The sequence below is a fragment of the Amblyomma americanum genome, chromosome 11 (genome assembly GCF_052857255.1).
Source record: "Amblyomma americanum isolate KBUSLIRL-KWMA chromosome 11, ASM5285725v1, whole genome shotgun sequence".
In the NCBI taxonomy this organism is placed as follows: domain Eukaryota; kingdom Metazoa; phylum Arthropoda; class Arachnida; order Ixodida; family Ixodidae; genus Amblyomma; species Amblyomma americanum.
The window spans coordinates 86,307,534-86,325,617 of NC_135507.1; the positions used below are offsets into that span (position 1 = coordinate 86,307,534).

Consider the following 18,084-nt stretch of genomic DNA (forward strand, 5'->3'; position numbering starts at 1 on the left):
TGAGCGCACGTCTGCTCCGCCGAAACAACGCCAGCACTTCCCCTGACTACTGCTCCGAAGCAAAATCATTCCGGCTAGTGCAGAGTGTCAAAACTTATTTTATTCATTGCCTAGCGTATATAGCAACGGCAGAATCGCTTTCTACATGTTTACTACTAACCATATACACAATACACAGTGGCAAACCATTTCTCTGAATACGCCGCACGTGGCCAACGTGAGCTCGTGTACTTCGAGAAATTACTAAGTTGGAAGCATAAACCATTGCTCTGATTCGAAGAAACTAGAAACGCGCTAGAAGCCTTGAAAACCCGCGCTCAACACCTCTCCGCGATGCCACTCCCGGGCCAAAATATTGCCTACCGCGAGCTCGCAAGCGACTGCCGGGCCACCTCGTTTGTTTGCAAACATGCAGCAGGTCTGTACACAGAAAATTCTCGGCCCGACTTTTTGTTCCCGGAAGAACTAATGGTGTCTTCGGCTGACGGCACTCGTGGAGTTTTCCACGCATTTGTGCGGTACCCCACGTTCGGCTGGATGTCACTCGTGCAGTGCCTTACGTTCGGCTGGGACGAGGACGACACGAGTGTGCGCCAGCGCGCCAGCGTGGAGAGCGACGGTGGAGCGCGGTGCAATCCCGTCGTGCAGCTCGCGCAAGCAGACGTCGCGGGTAGACGATGCTGTTGGCACAGACAGTATCACTACACAGTGGCCGATAGGAAGTATCGACGAAGAGGAAAAAACATGAAGCATCACAAGTGGGCATATTTTCAAGAAATGTTGATTATTGTAACGGCTGCAATGCATTTATTCGCGCTGCAATCATGCAGCCACCGGCCGGCGAGCGCTGTGCCTTGACCGTTTGAAAAAATTAAAGGTTCGTCAATATTTTTAGTGCGGCGAACGGCATATTCGGTTCATCTGGCACACATGCACCTTATGACATCATACTTTTTGTCAACGTGAGCACAGGGTTAAAAGATATATTAATACAGTGACAATGTGAGGAGCTGAGATTGGATTGAGAATCGTCGGCAGATACTTTCGGAAGTCACTCTAAAGCGTATGCATCAAAACCAGCAAGCATAACGCCGTGGCGTGTCTGACAAACCTGCACAAGCACATTCGCAGTATTTCATAAGCATGTTCGTGGTTCCCGCATTGCCCACAGTCGCTATGAACGCCGGTCCTGCGCGCTGTTACTGAAGAGGTTGTTGCTAACTGTAAAAATTGCTGGCTGCAGTCGTTGGCGTCGGCCGCTCGTAAAAATGGCTCTTGTCTCAGAGGCCACGGTGAACAGAGGGCAGAAAGAGCAACGGCACTCTGAGAATGTTTTGCACGTTCGGCTGAGGTGCAAGTGGGCGTGCCACTCGTGTAGTATTTGACGTCATTTCCTAAGCACCGGCACGGAGGCAGTGCGGCTCAACCGAAGACACCATTACACTTTCGTGTCGCATCAAGAATGTGTCGCGGTAGAATTTACACACCTGGAGGGGAAATAGCTCTCTCCTTTTTGTGGCACTTAAGGGCTGCCATCTATCGGCAAAAAAAGTTCAAATCTGAGTTGCCTCGTAGCTTGTGAGCCCTTTTAAACGAAAAGTAATGTCAACAACAGCAATGGCAATGCAGAATAAACACTGGCAGTGCAAACAATGAGAGCGGTAAAAGCTTTTCACTGAGGCCGCGTGGTCGAATCGGCGTCCACACTCGTACACACTCACCAGGCTTGTATTGCGAGTGGCGACGGAGGAATACGCCGAAGTACCGAAGGGGACGTGTGCCGAAGGTGTGTAAAAAGATGACTCGCACTTATCTGTTCTGGCTAGGCGAAACCAACACGGCTCATAACTACATGCTGCTTAGCTCACCCTACCATTTTAAATGAATTTTCGCAGCAAAGATGCCAGGGAGTTTAAGGGGTCCCAAACCCGAAAACGTACTTTTCCTTGTGGCAACTGAGTGGTGGTTTTCTGCCAAAAGGTCCATTCTCTTACCCCCACTCCCTGAGAGGGGTTATTCAGAAAGTTCTCGGCACTACTTTTTGTTCGCGGAAGAGCTAACACTTTCGTGTCGCGGTCAAGGATGTGTCGCTGTAGACTTTACACACCTGGAGGGGAAATAGAAGTTCCTTTCTTTTTGTGGTAATTAAGGCTGCCATCTATCGACAGAAAAAGTTCAAATCGGAGTTGCCTCGCAGCTGGTGGGCTGGCTTAATGTACAGCTTTTGGCAAACGTAACCATGCCAATGAAGTTAGCAGTGTAGCGCAGCAAGAATGGCGCCCAATAAGCTCTATATACAGGGTGTTTCACCTAAGGCTTCACACAACTTTTAAATATAGGTCTTTTGAGTTAGAAGGGCGCTTTTTTCGGCATAGCATTCTGAGCTTTGTAGTACGCCAAAATGCAGCCAAGATGTGCGATCTAGAAGGCTGGTTAACGAATACTAAATAGTTTACTTTTGAACTTTTGCTGTTAGCTTCTATAATTATTGAGAGGTGTGTAGCCCACCGATACCATTATCTATATCAGTTTTTAGAATTTCAAAAACGCTGCAACTTTCTGCGTTCTGGCCGAAAAAATTTAAGTATACATCACGCCAAAATACAAACGTTTTCGAGAAGCTAGCAGACAAAGCAACCTCTCCACTGCACGTAACTCATCGAAAAAGCCGAAATTTGTTTGGCCCCAGAGCCGACAGTAACGGTATTTTCGAAATTCTAAGAACTGGTAAGGATATTAGCTATGGAGGCCTTCACTCCTCTCAATAACTAAAGAGCTTTACGATAATAGATAAAAAGTTAACCATCCAGTATTAGTTACCCAGACAGCTAGTTAGCACTTCAGCACTTCTTTGCTGTATTCGGGCGCAGTAGACCGCTTACAGTGTTATGCCTATAAAGGCGGTCTTCTAACTCGAAAAGCATATTTTTATCAATTGTGTAAATTCTGAGGTCGAACACCCTGGGAGTGTTACCTTAGGCTTACCTTTCGAGACTTTGAAGACATTAGTGGTACAGTAATGTCTCCACTCTACAGCTGAGAATCAAATCCTGCTGTTTGATTTCTTATGGGAAAGACTGCTCTTGTAGTGGTGAGAATGCGGTCCTGACTACGGGTGGCTAATATCAACGAAATTCGTTTTTTCGACACTTAAATCAAACGATCATAAAATAGTTTGAGAGAGCATCTTTATGGACAGGAGCGTTTTGTACTACGAGACCGGCTAACTTCAACAGCGCCGTGAGACAGAGGGTGTAAAAGGGCGCCGGAATAATTTAGACCACATGGCATATGGGTTAGGGAGATAGGTTCGCCTTATTCTGTGCCTCCCTATTCTTGAAGGCAAGGGGGCTAAGGATTCTCCGCAAAGAGTGCGAACAGCTCCTTGAGGGGATTGCCCCAAGTCGTTCTGCACAAGTGGCCAACCTCTATATAATCCTGTCTTGGGTGTATATGTTGCGCGAAAGAGGGCGAAGTGGCGGTGTGTTCTCCGCTGGAGGGACTCCTGTGAAGGACATACGCTGCTTCTTGCTCTAGTTTATTGTCTCTATATAGCATATAGAGGAACACTACACAACCCTGCAGTGGAGAGCCGCCTCCTAAGAGCTGTTGTGTTGGCACGCAGGCGCCTGTACTCTCTACTCAGCCTTCTCCCTCCTCGGTTGGGAAGACTGGTTATCCCAAATGAGGAAGATTGCTCTGACATCTCGGTGGACACCTCAACCGCGCTTTAAGGGAAGGCAGGAGTGACGGAAGGAGAAGATAAAGAGGTGCCATTCAAGAGTGATGTGGAAATTTCCACCACCCAATCAATTATTTCTTCCACGTGGGGATGTTTAACAGGCACCGACGTCGCTCAACACACTTGAGCCTTTAGCGTTTCACCTCGATCGATACGCGGCTGCCGCAGCCGGATTCGAACCCGCTTACCCCGGCTCAGCAACAAGGCGCTATTAACACTGAGCCATCGAAGCCAGTTTCTCGTTTGGGAGGCGGACGGAGGGTAGCACGTCATGTGCACCGGACGACCGCGACTGTGCAAAACAGGGGGAACTCGGTTACAGATGTGGTGATGTTGTAAGAAGTTGTCAGTTGGCAGACATGTTACTCAGCTTACTGGATTACGCAGAACTCCTGTCTTCTGTCGTGCTCTACTCTACAGGCATTACGCGATAACAAAAGGCACCTTAATGCGTCAAAAAGCCTATTGACATCTACAGGAGAATTCCGCTTAAACACTATGTTTTTGCACTTTTCCTGTGAATATTAAGAGCTGCCTCCATATTGCTGCCTACTATTCTTTGAGAACTGAATTATACCTTTGAACCTTACCTGCGTTAAGCTTGTATTAGTCCCAGCTGTCTTGAATTTCATGCTGTGGCCTATTTTTAGCCCTTAGGCATCAAGCCGATTTCGCATTCGAGTGAAGGAATCCACTGCCTGAGTGTTTCAGAAACACAGTGCGAAAACATTTGCCCGTCATGTGGATGTCCATGCAACAAGGCTGGCATTTCTTTTTCAGGGCGGATGTGCGCAGTGCTACCAGTTCGTGGACAAAAAAGCGAACGTGGTGTACGCAGGAAAAATTGTCTCCAAGAGTCATCTTAAATTCGAGATGGATGGGCAATATGTGAGTTCCGATATCACTCTGTGTCTTCTCTATTTGAAGAAATTTTCTTAATTGGACACTGAGGTCATAAAAGTTGCTTTTGTCGCTTTTAGACCGAGAGCTCTACTCCTCGGGGTAAAACTTCCGGTTTCGATGTAGATAAGGCAATGACCTTCAATGCCTCATAAGCTCCATACACACACACTCACTCCATACTCACAAGGTCACATACAAGCGGCGCTGTGGTATGTCCCAACCTCTGGTAGTATGACCATGGGATCGTATTTCTACTAGGTACCTCTCCTTGTCCTTCCGTTTGAGACAGTGGAGAGCATATATAAGAGAGCTTTCGCACGGATAACAAGGCTCAAGCCACGCTGAACCCCAGGCATTTTTTCTGGCCACTCAGGCGCAGCGAAGCGGGCACACACACGGAATCTAATCAAAACGAAAGTAACGAAGGTTGTGATGTGGCATAGGATTCTCGCGCAAGGTGAAAATGAGTGGCGCCCTCTAGCGAATGCAAAAAAGCAGGTGTAATCGTTGATTGGCTGTTGTCTGCCTCTCGCCCTGTCGCAATGTTCCCCTGCCCACGCTTACGTCGAAATGACGAGACGTCAAAGACAGCCAGTACCAAACGCAAACGTTTCGTGGATTTGGGCCCTGTGGCCGTATTCTATTATGCTGCATTATCCAGTGTAGATTTCGAATCCGCTTAGACCTCTCGCGTACTTGAGTAATGATCTGCGGCTTTGAAGCGTCAGTGGGAAGCAACCAAACCATTGGCTGTGATACGGTGAGATCCGGTCTCATATGAGCCAATGTGACGTCGATTCCGACGGACGCTTGAAAGACGCGGCAACATCACAGAACAACAGTGACCGTCGCGTAAGGACCAAATAGATTCGATATGGATAATGGGTCCTTACAAAATACGGCACCTTTGGGTTGTTTTCTGGCGTTTCCTAATGCTTAACTAACCTCCCTTTACGTCGGAAGTAACACCATTGAGACGGTAACGTCTCAAGTGAGGCGAACTTCAGTCTTTCCTTGTCTTTGTAATGCTGCCATGAATTTTTCTGTAATCCTTTATCTGCAGAAGATGATCTCAAGCAGGGAACAAAATTTTTACTCCATTGAGGCAAGACAAATACAAGTAGAGCCTTATATTGCAATATCCCGCTCTAGTGACCGGTTACCTTTATCATCGTTATGGCTTCTTTCTTTTCAGCGTAAGGCTTTATTAATAAAATTAGCAGCATCGTAGTCCACCACAATTCTTTCTTTTGCGTACGCTTAATGCAAGGTTTGGCTATGTTAGTAATTAATTTGTTGTCTACAGCTCGAAGAGGAAATCAACATCCATCGAACCCTGTGCCACAAGCACGTCGTTCGCTTCCACAGCCACTTTGAGGATGTCAATAACGCGTGCATCATCTTGGAGCTGTGCACAAGACAGGTGTGTTAACATTCCTGCTTTTGGTGGTACCTATTTCCACTTAATTTCTTTGCGTTAATTAAAAAATGTGGATGTTGTCATCAAGGTTCGTTTTCATTTCGTTTAATGGTGCTTAACGTCCCAAAACAACTCTTGCTGTGAGGAACGCTGTATCAGAGGCCTGTGGAATAATTTCGACCACCTCAATTTTCTAACGGTTACGGACTTCGCGCAGTACATTGGCCTCTTGCATTTCGCCTCCACGAAAGAGCGACCGCCGCGGCTTTGATGGAACTTGTTTCTTTCGGGTCAGCAGCCGAGCCCCATAGCCACTGAGCTTATACCACGGTGCTCATGGTTGCATCCATGCAGTAATTAGACTGCAAGATCACATTTAGAATAGCGCGGACTGGACACGAACAGAGTAGCCATACGGCCTAGTTGGTGTGTATTAAAGTTAAAGAAACCAGAGGCAAAAAAATTCGGCACATAAACTTAACACCGCTTACGTGTAGGAATGCGAAAGCATTACTTCCTCTGGGTGCTACTACCACCCAGACCCACCACCCACTCACACACGCACGCGCGTACGATACCACCCTGAACGCTGTACCTGCCGGCTACTCCGCGGTTGCGAAGGGTCAAACGGTAGCTGACGAGGGCAATGCATGCATGATGCTCCCGCGTTAAAAGCAGAAGACAGAAAGAGAAAGTATACAGAACAGCACAAGGCGGAACTCAAGGGGCAGGCACCTCAAGCGCATTTCGTAGGCAGCTCTTCTTGATAGACCGAGCTTGCGGTGCCTGCTCCTCGACTCCCGTCCATCGCGCCCTCTTCAGTATGAAGACCCACCGACAAGTGAAATTTAGCGCTGTCGGCACGAAACCTTTTTTAGAATTAATTTCGCTTCTCTGCGTAGCGCTCTGCGCTTTAATTCTCTTGGTCGTTTAGATGACCCCTTCACCTCTCTTTGCAAGGAGATTAGCCAAGTTGAGCCTTAACCGTTAACCTTCGGGGCTTCCTTCTTGCTATGTCGCTTTAAATCCGACGCTTACATCTGGCAAGCTCCGCTTTATCATCGAGTCGCTTGCGATGTCACTATGGGCGACGCCCAATGCGCAGGCGGCAATTCACCATACGTGGCACAAATACCTTCTTATCGTGAAGCCGCACCTTGAGAGGCAGCCTTTCTCCCCAAGTGTTAAGCTGCCAGCCTCTCGAGGTACGCTTTCAAAGCGAAAGCTTTACTAGCCGCGAACTTGCGATTTCCAAGTGGCGGTACTCCGAGGAGGCACATGACGTCCCAACGCGCACCTCGCCGTGAATATTTCTCTCTCCCTCGCTCCCTACGCACTACTGCGCATGCGCCACTGGTAGCACCGATCAACAGGTGTTCAGCCCGCGCCTTTCCTCAAAATTCAACTTTCAATTTTTTCTTTCTACTTTCTCTCCCTCCTTTATCCCTTTCTTTACTGCGCGGTTCGGGTGTCCACCGAGATATGTGAGATGATTACTGTGCCATTTCCTTTTCTCAAAAACCAAACAAAACGAGTGAGCCGACGGCGTTCATAGAGTTCATTGGCGTTGACACCTTTGCAAAGGCCATTCATTTTCATTAAAGGAATGGCGCACAACTAGCTCCGTGGGCCAATGGAAACCCCAATCTCGCTTTCGTGTACGTGGCGTTGGTGTCCTACTGTAAAAGCCTGCTTTGATTGCATTCCGCGCACAGGACAAGCAGCGCGCCCTCCCTGCCACCCTGGGAGGTGGCGTGCAGTTATTGGTTGATCGCCAGAGATTGCTCACCAAATGATCGCGGCTGCCTAGCTATTGCTGCAGTGCCGCATGTCAGTCACAACGCTGTCAGCGCCAATGCATTCAGGCCACATCTCTCTCACCAACGCCACATGTATCAAAGCTCGAGTGAGGCATCCGCATTTCCAGGGAGCAAGTTATCCACACCTTCCTTTCTTCAAAGCCATTATCAACGCCAATGCCAATGAACGCAGTGATAGCCGACATCTTTCGCTTTGTAAATCCTATATTAGCTGAGCTAATCCACATTATTTTTGCTATCGCCGTCGCCACTATTATTCATCCGCGAGCGAGACAGCCCGCACCCAAGAGTACGTGCAAGTCAAGTTCGAACGCGCGGCCGGATTGGTAGCGTGTAGCAGTTCTTTCCATAGCTGTCGTATTTAATTTTGCACAACACCGAATTTCCCCTGCCAAAGATCAGTGAGCGTCCCATTTATGAAAGCCTCTGGTATACAATACTTTCTATAGCTTTAGGTGGTACGCGTTCTCAGGGACAAAAGACACTCTCTTATATCGTAAAAAGCGCTCTTGACTCGGCCGCGGTTTTCGTCTGGAAAGAACGCAACACACAAGAGTGAAGACAAGACATCGCTGCGGATTGGCTCGTCTTCGCTCTTGTTACTTGTGCTGTTTCAAGACAACATGCTCAATCAACGAAGCCGTTTACGCTTGGATTCTTCCGAGGGCTGCTCAGACCACACTCCTGGCAAGAGCACAGCCTTTCGTTCGTTCGCTCGTTCGTTCATTGCTTCATTCATTCATTCATTCATTCATTCATTCATTCATTTAATCTCTATTAATGAAAGAGAATCGTTGAGAGCGTGACGCCGGCCTGACATTATCAGCGTGTGTTGAATGCATTGTAGCCAGGGAACGCCGCGGAAGGTGTGGAGTCTTGCAAACTGTAGTGCAAAGAACACCTTGTACAAAGCGAGCAGAACCTTCCCAAAAAACATTACAGCAGAAATGTGGCGTCATTTTTTTCTTACTTTTCGTCTCCTACACAACTGATGGTATTTATTTTTGAAGGCCTGATGATATGATATTTAGGGTTGCCTATCATCCAAACCGCCGCTATAAAATTAGGTTGTTCCAGTGTCTATTTGGGTGTTTATTTGTTGCGGTAGTTTCTGCGAGAATTCTGCGTTCTCGAATCATAGTTTAGCGCGCAGTCAAAAGCTGAAAACTTGCTTCGTTGCTTCTAAAACAGCCCTGCAATATTCTGGTGCCCTCGAGTGAGCACTGTGTTTTCTATCACGGAAAACAATTACTTCAATCAAGCTTTCTCCAGACTTGCGTGATTTGAACAAGTGCGCTACATGTGTCTAGTTAACTCACAAGGGACCCAATTTTCTTTGTCATGTTCTTAAGTGCGTTGGTCATTCAAGAGTCTTCGCCAGGCTTCATTACCGAACTTATTCCGCAGTCTCTTGAGGAGGTGCGCAAGTGCTGTGAGAAGCTGACCGAGCCAGAGGTGCGGCACCTCCTGCGCCAGCTGCTCCTCGCCTGCGAGTATTTGGTGCAGGAGCAGGTCATCAACCGAGACCTGAAGCTAGGAAACCTGCTCATCACCGAGGATTTGCGACTCAAGGTGGCCGAATTCGGACTCGCTACCCGCATCCGCTGCGAGGGGAACCTCATGACGTCCGTCTGCGGCACCACCAACCACATGGCCCCCGAGATGCTGACCCAGAGGGGCTACAGCTACGAAGCGGACATCTGGTCCATCGGGTGTATCATGTGAGTCTGACCTGATTGAGCAGAAATGTTTGCAACTCGTTAAAAGACTGATGGTTGCGGATGTCTGTGATAGGTATCATAACACTTAGGTGCTTGAATTTATAGTTCCAAGAAAACCTATGCATCAGTAAATGGGGTGCTCATTATCGTAATGGTGTCAAACAGCGCAGACTAGACGAGACACAAACGAACGCAGAGGAAGCCACCGCATGCGCTTCTTCCTTCTTTACTATCTCATCCGCCAGTTCGAGGTGTTTCTCATAATTTTCAACTTACGCCACGAGCCCAAACTCTAATTTGCATCCCTCATTTCCACTGACTTGGTGTGCAGTCTTCTACAAAATCCTTTCGCTGTTGCGCCTCTGATGTTGGGATTCGCAGACACCGGCCACCAGACCGGAAGTGGCCCTAATTTCTCGAGAAACTATGTTTGAAGACATATTGGCATGATTTCCAGGTACCCAACCGATCATGGGTATCTTCGTGCCAGGAACTTACCTCTGCCGCAATAGAAATATTGTTCATAGTAATCGCTATTAGGCCGTTTTTGATGTTAAAATATTGAGATATCATGCTCTCCACCTTCAAAACCGGGCACTTTCGTGCCCCACAAGCGTTCTTTGCCCGCACTTATACGTCGCTATTTCGCCGACATTGGTCGGTAGGGGTGTCGTAGCATGGCTGCGCCCACAATCCTTCTAGTTTTGCCGGGCTGAGATGTTGGCCGCCACAGACGGTGCGGCCACAACCTGACTCCCGATCGTCCCGCTAGGGGCGCTGCTCCGGCGCGTGACGTCACGGAGGAAAACCTGGGCCCCAACTCGCGCGGTCGCGCGCGGCCGCAGACACCACCTGACTCCCGCTCCTCCCGCTAGGGGGGCTGCGCCGGCGCGTGACGTCACGGAGGAAAAGTTGGGCCCCAAATGGCGCGGTCGCGCGCGGCCGCAGCCACCACCTGACTCCCGCTCCTCCCGCTAGGGGCGCTGCGCTATGATTGACGTCACGGCATATGTATAAAAGAGCTGCGCTCCTTCGCCGGGACAGTCTTATAACCCTGTCACACGGGCATTTCGAGGGCCCTCGAACCGATAGTCTATCGACTCAAAGGCGATCGAGCGCTGCTACACGGGCAGTTTCAATGGCGATCGAGTCAATAGCCTATCGAGTCAACGGAGCAGCACGGAACTCCATCGAGATATGCAACGCATTCTTGGATTGACCAAGCTAAGCCTGGCCATTTTTGCTTTTGTTACTGGTATTGTAACCGTTGTTTTTTTTGCACAATCCAAGGTTTAGGCAGCTTTTATTTTCATTCAGTGTTGGAAGTATATTTTTTCCTGTTAACATGCACTCTTAACCCATTGTCAGGGCAGCACATGTACACATCATATTTTTGACAATGCCTATGTCGTTACTGCCAAGGCTTCGATTGGGTTCCAAATGCGGATTGCAGTGAATCAGTTTTCATCTCTGCAATGGCTGTAGTGCGATTTTAATTTTTATAAGGTGAACTTTTGAATAAATATTCTATTATACTCTGTTTGGTGTATTCATTGGCACTTGCTGCAGCTGTTGCAAGGAAACTGTCGTCTCACAGAGGAAAAAAAAAATTATGACAGGAGCCAGAGCTTTTCTACCCCACCAACCGCGGAATCTCGAATCGCGAAACTTTGCTATCTCACGTGGCCACTTCGTAGAGGTTACCAGATGGCATACCGCCAATTATGGGCAGGACAGCCAGCTTCCGGTGGTGTCCTATAACTCTGTGTGTAATTTCTTTTTGGTTATTTTTAATCCATCAGGCCCCTTTTACTACGCCTACAGCTGGTGGGCATGCTCAATCTATGGACTAAGTACAAAACCTAAACCGGGATAAGAAGAAGCGTAAAACGCAATCACACTGCAGCAAGAAGATGACAGGATGATAGTTGAGTTACAAATGAGAAACAGTGAGGCCATGGTGGAGAGAGGTAAATATATACTCACCGCAAAGACTCAATGCGCAAAAATTATGAAACGAGTAGTGCTACATCGGAATGACGTCACGCCAGATTACGGCGTGACTCACACTTACGGCATCTGTTATCGCCGCGGTCCTCCTCACACTCCTTCTCTAATCGTTTCACACAACGCCTATATTAACACGCTTCAAAGCAATAAACGCTGTCTTGGTCCAGCCACCGCTGTGTATGGTGCGGATTCTTCAGGTGCGACGAGAATGGGATGACAACGGGCCGCCCTCTTAGTACGCCGCAGCCTTCGCCACCGTGGGAGGATATGCCAGCCCGCCGCAGTTTAAGGAGACGAGCGACAAGTGGCCAGCTTACCAAGTTCGACTGGAGGCTTTCTTTGAAGGCAATGGCATCACGGACGACAAGAAGCGGGCCCTGTTGGTTGCAGCGCTGACGACCCACACCGTGGATTTACTTAGTGGTCGATGAGCGCCAGACAAGGTGAACGAACTTTCTTACGCCCAAGTGGTAGCATTGTTGCAGCAGCACTTTTCGCCGCAACTATGCGAAATATCACAGTCGTACAAGTTCTTTACGCGCGAACAGCTGCCAGGCGAACCTGCCAAAGATTCCATAATTGCCATTCGTCAAATTGCGGACACATGCAATTTTGGCGCAACGTTCGATCGAATGCTGCGAGATAGCATCGTTTGTGGGCGCAGTAGTGCGTCGACTGTTGCTGGCGAAGCCGCAGCTGACGAGGAGTGAAGCAGATTAAATCGTGCTATCAGCTGAAATGGCAGAAGCGAGCGCGCAGCAGATAAGCAGCCACGCCCCTGAAGGAAGCCCACATGCGATGGGAGGATAGGCGTATCGCCCAAGAAACCGGCCACGGATTATTTCGTGCAACCGCTGCGGAGCGAAAGGGCACGATTCAGAGGATTGCCGGTTCCGTTCGGCAATATGCTTCAAGTGCCAACAGCGGGCCTGTTTCTCTCTCGAGAGAGAGAGAGTTCATTGAAGGGCCACCAGGTCTGTCGCGTCAGGTAAGTACCCTATCGTCTCAGGACAAGAGCACATCTGTGCGCACGGACGGTATATTGGCATTGGAAACAGCGGACACTCATTTAAGCCACGTCGGCATCACGCAACCGATTGTACGCGGGGGGGGGGGGGGGGGGGGGGGGGGGCGTTCCAGTGGACATGCAAGTCGATACAGGGTCACCAGTGTCGGTCATCACATGGCCCACCTATGAGCAAAACAAGACAGTGTGGCCCAAGCTGCTTGAATCGCCATTGAAACTGACTTGCTTCCTGGGAAGGCTTCCCGTTCACGGACAATTCAAGCTCAAGGTTTCGTGCTGAAACCGATGGATGGAAAGATCCCTCACATTCCTCGGTTGCTCCGGAGCCCTCCAAGATGGCACCTCTCTTCTTTCACTACCTCCTTTATCCCTTCCATTACGGCGCGGCTCAGGTGTGTGCCGATATATGAGACAGATACTACGCCATTTCCTTTCCCTAAAAATCAATTATTATTAATTATTATTCTTGCAGTATAACGAAAATGACAGTTTACAGGAAAGAGAAGACGCCATAGTTCTGTGCGGCCCGCCGTGGTGGCTCAGTGGTTAAGGCGCTCGACTACTGATCCCGAGTTCCCGGGTTCGATCCTGACCGCGGCGGCTGCGTTTTTATGGAGGAAAAACGCTAAGGCGCCCCTGCGCTGTGCGATGTCAGTGCACGTTAAAGATCCCCAGGTGGTTGAAATTATTCCGGAGCCCTACACTACGGCACCTCTTCTTCCTTTCTTATTTCACTCCCTCCTTTATCCCTTCCCTTACGGCGCGGTTCAGGTGTCCAACGATATATGAGACAGATACTGCGCCATTTCCTTTCCCCCAAAACCAATTATTATTATTATTATTATTGTTCTGTGCGATTAAAGATCCACAGGTGGTCTGAATTATTGCGGAGCCCTCCACTACAGCAACTCTCTCTTAGCAGGGGCTAAGAATGACCTCTGTTTGTAGACGTCTGAGTGATCTGGCTTGCACCCTGTCCAGGTCTGGGTGATGTGTGGGATAGTGCATCCTAGCTCCCCCGCCGCGGTGGCTCAGTCGTTAGGGCGCTCGACTACTGATCTGGAGTTCCCGGGTTCGAACCCGACCGCGGCGGCTGCGTTTTTATGGAGGAAAAACGCTAAGGCGCCCGTGTGCTTCGTGATGTCAGTGCACGTTAAAGATCCCCAGGTGGTCGGAATTATTCCGGAGCCCTCCACTACGGCACCTATTCTTCCTTTCTGCTTTCACTCCTTCGTTTATCCCTTCCCTTACGGCGCGGTTCAGGTGTCCAAAGATATTTTAGACAGATACTGCGCCATTTCCTTTCCCCAAAAAACCAATTATTATTATTATTCAGGAAAAACAAGACGCCAGTGTTCTGTGCGATTAAAGATCCACAGGTGGTCTAAATTATTGCGGAGCCCTCCACTACAGCAACTCTCTATTTCTTCATTACTACCGCTTTTCTCCTTTCTCTTGCGGTGCGGTTGGGATGTGCACCGAGATTAGACAACTCCTCAACCGTTTCCTTTCCTGAAACAACCTATTTTTCATAGGCCAATTTTCATTGGACAGCGCACGGCTGTTTTTTTTTTTGCTGCGCGTCGTCAACAGGGTAAAGCAAAATGAAGAGTAACAATATCTCCGCTTCGCTTAAATCTCAAATTCTAATTTGACATTGATTAAAGTATCGATGAAACGCCGCCAGTACACAATCCGCGATGAAAGCAAGCAAGATTTCCACTTGGAGGCGGAATTTGTTGTGCAGAGGCCACTTACTGGACCACTGATTTTTTGTGCGCTGGATACATTAGCTAGCGGTACCTAATTAATAAGCACCGGCTCTATTTGCGCTCGACGAACTCTGCTGAACTCGAACATGGGCTTAACCACTTTGTTTTGTAACTGATTGTATCGCCCAAAAATATTATGTTCTACCATGTACACTTGTTTTTGCACATTGATTGCGGGTGTGACGGTCAAACTTCTCTATTTTTATTTAATAAGCTTATGTAGCTACAGCTAGCCAGCCCGTCTTCATATACTTCATTCTTTAAAATCACCTTGCAAATATGGCACGATAGTTAGTTTTAAGGTGTCTGTGCGGTCGCTTGGTGATTTCTTGGCGCACCAGTACGCAGATATCGGCAGCTTTTCACGTGACATCACATCCTGCTGTAATACACATCTTCGCCCGTAATCCGTGTCTTTAATTAGTGGCCGTTAAAACTAAGTTTTCCTTTAGTATCATTTGCGCACACTTCTGCGTGACGTTCATGTAAAAATCCTCTGTTTATCTTCCTGAACGAACATTCTCATTGGTGAAGAAGTAGAGGGCGCGGCTCCCGACAGAAGGGTCTCCAGTTCACTTGAGCTTGACAACGTTTTGAAGCGATAGCTTTACTAGCCTAGCGACGCCGATTTCGCTGCGTCCGCACGAATGACTTTGAACAAGAGGAGCGGAGCTGCGTAAGTAACCACGTGACGCACCACGTGACTCGCAGCAGCTGAAGTCGCGCTCTCTGCCGTCGTCGCGGCGGCTGCGCGCTGCCTATCCAGTGTCTCGCTATGGACGAACCAAGTCAGTCGGAGCCGACACACTCGAGAGTGGGCACTCGCAGACGTCGGTCACGCAGGCGTCGGTCAGAGTCTGATCACGCGATCGACATGGCCAACTGTGCAAGGTATTTAGCAATCGATAGGGAGTGTAAACGCGCTAAACGGCCAGCCGAAAGCAACGAAGGGCGGGAGCGTCGCCTGGCTAGACGACGAGCGAAAGATGCCGAATGAAGACAGCGACTAGCCTTGGAAGCAGCCGCGGGGGAGACTGGCGAGCCGCTGGAAGGGAGTTCTCGCAGTGCGGAACCCGCAACGACCCTGGTGATATGTCTGTCTGTCACACTGTGTAACGGCCTCAAGAACCTTATAAAGTGACCTCACATGTAATCCTTGCCTTCGCTTACATAGCTACCGTTAAGCCCAAACTCGATGGACAATTCCGAGGCGTACACGCGAAGCGCCTACGCACACGAGCGTCTGCAAAACCGGTCTGCGCATGCGCGAAGCGCGAGGCGCGAGTTGGGCGCGAGGAGGGCGCAGATATCTGGCAATGTCAGATATTTGCGCCTCGGCGCGCGCCCGCGCGCGCGTGCGCCGGAAGGGGTTCGCTGGTTTCTGACCAACGTGCACCAGAGAGCGCAACTCTCCCAACATCCGGTACGGACTTTTTCGCGCCGTTTCCTCGGTTTCGCTTGGTTCACCTATGGCTGCGGCGATGTCTGAGGTTATAGGTAACGAACTACTCATTGCTGCTGTAGAGAGGCGGCGCTCACTTTGGCTGGCAAGCGACAGGCTGCATAAAAATAAGAACGTGAAAGCAGCACTTTGGAGAGAAGTGGCGGAGGATGTACTACCGGGAGCACCAGGTAGGCATATACTTCGCTCATGATGAGCACTTCATGGTTGAAATGTGCTTGAAACTTTTCGCGCTACAATTGTGCAGAAAGCGTGGACCTTGTACAAAAGCGCTGGAAATCTCTGCGCGACAAATTCCGCCGCCTGTACACGGCACGTGAGTTGGGGCGGAAGAGCGGCGCTGGCGCGGACGACGTCGAGCCCACGGACTTCGTGTGGGCACATTACGAACAGCTCTTGTTCCTCAGGGACACGATGGTCACCAGGCCGTAAGTTCATCAATATTTTTATTCCCATAACGAGCTGTTCGCTTTAAGGAACACAAGCAGTGCCGTCGTTTGCCGTGGTGGGAACGTTGCATGCGTGAAGCAAGCGCTATTTGACGTGATGCGATTACATCCGAAGCAAACGTGTTTTTTGATGCAGGACTTGTTGCAAGAAAATGCGGCAAATTCTGTGGCAAAGCTGCAGCTGCGCGTGGTGTTGGCAATTGCTCCAGGTCATAAATCCAACGCAAAGTGTGCAAATGCACCCGACACAACCACCCCGTTGCTGCTTGCGCCGCTGAGCAAGCAGTACGCCGAGCCGCCGTCACACTGGCGGGAGCTAACGATAGGTGTATGAAAATCAGGCACTTTAAAAGTACGCAGTCTTCATATGCTGTCTTAATTGCTCAGTATTGTGTATTCTTAAACAGGCATTTTAAACATGCATCTTGTGTTGCTTACTGGGCTTTTCATGCAACTTGAATGCCACTGACGTCCACACATTAAAAATGAAATCTCGGCATTTATTTCAGCCACGAGAGTGTTGTAAGTTTACAACATAACAGGTGGAATTTTTGCTACTGTTATTGAATTCTTCCTTTCCTTGTTTTTTTTTATAACTTATATATGAGGTATTATTTTCATCCCCAGGTTGAAAATCTGTTAATTTGATTGTTTTCTAATGATTTCATCTGGTCCCCGAAGGAAGCCTTCTGGTTTGCTGCTGGTTGAAATAGCCCCTGTAGGGCACAAACTATTTTTTGGCTTTAATCTACTGGTCCCAAAAGGAAGCCTCTGGCTTGCTGCTGGTTGAAATGGTCCCTGCTGGGAGCTTCTGGTTCTGAAGTGAGATCTACTGGCTACTACTGAACTTTTTGTTGTCGGATTTACAACTTTTTTCTGTTGTATATGTTGTAATGGTGTTCCTCAACGCACAAAATTTTTCATCAAAATCTCTTCGAGGTTTTCTGCTATACATTGCATAAATAGTGCTGAAGTTTAATGAGAAAACTATGTTTATTAACTAGCTGTTCCCCGCTAACACCTGTGGGATGCCCTTAATGAGGGTGTATATAAGCATGAGCACATAGTAAGTTTCAACCAATGTGACTGTAAGTTATGTGTATTGCCGCGCTTTGTTGTTGGCCTTGTTGGCACTCAATTGTTATGATTAAAGCTGCGTGTTCTCACTATAGGCAGATGTGCGTGGTCCTGCAGGGCAACACATTTTAGTGTAGGTTGCTTCTGTTGTCCTGAATTTTTGGTGTGTGTTTATTGTCATTGAGCAACTCTTTAAAACATTTTGTAACTTGTCAGAAAGGGATGAAATCTAAGGACATAATACACGGATGGTTTATCCAAGTAAATGTTCGCGCTATCTGCAGTTACTGGTTCCAGCAGCTACAGGGAATGGACCAATAGACCATTTGAACGGGGACAATAAAGAATCCCATTTGGACATTTTCACCGCAGTCCTATCTCACACTTGTAGATGCTTGTAAAGACATACCTGCAGCTCAAGCTATTCTATTTGAAAGGATACCCTGTTGCTCAGGTTCCAGTTCATGATCTGGAATGCCAGGTGGCGGAAATAAATGCGCAGATTTCATTTTTTATTTGTAGCTATTATGTGGTTGTGCGAATTAACATGCCAACCAATTGTATTAAAACTGTTCCCTCGCCATGAAATGCACGTGGCAGGCCGTGTGGATACGTTAAGCCAAACAGAAGTGCTGGAAATATGTTTGAGGGCATATCAGCTCCATTATTAATGAAGAAAAT

At 48.5% G+C, this 18,084-nt stretch overlaps 1 pseudogene; it reads left to right on the forward strand.

Annotated features, from left to right (window-relative positions):
- Positions 1-333: 333 nt before the first annotated feature.
- On the forward strand, positions 334-16,309 carry LOC144109774 (uncharacterized; annotated as a pseudogene).
- The last annotated feature ends 1,775 nt before the right edge of the window (positions 16,310-18,084 follow it).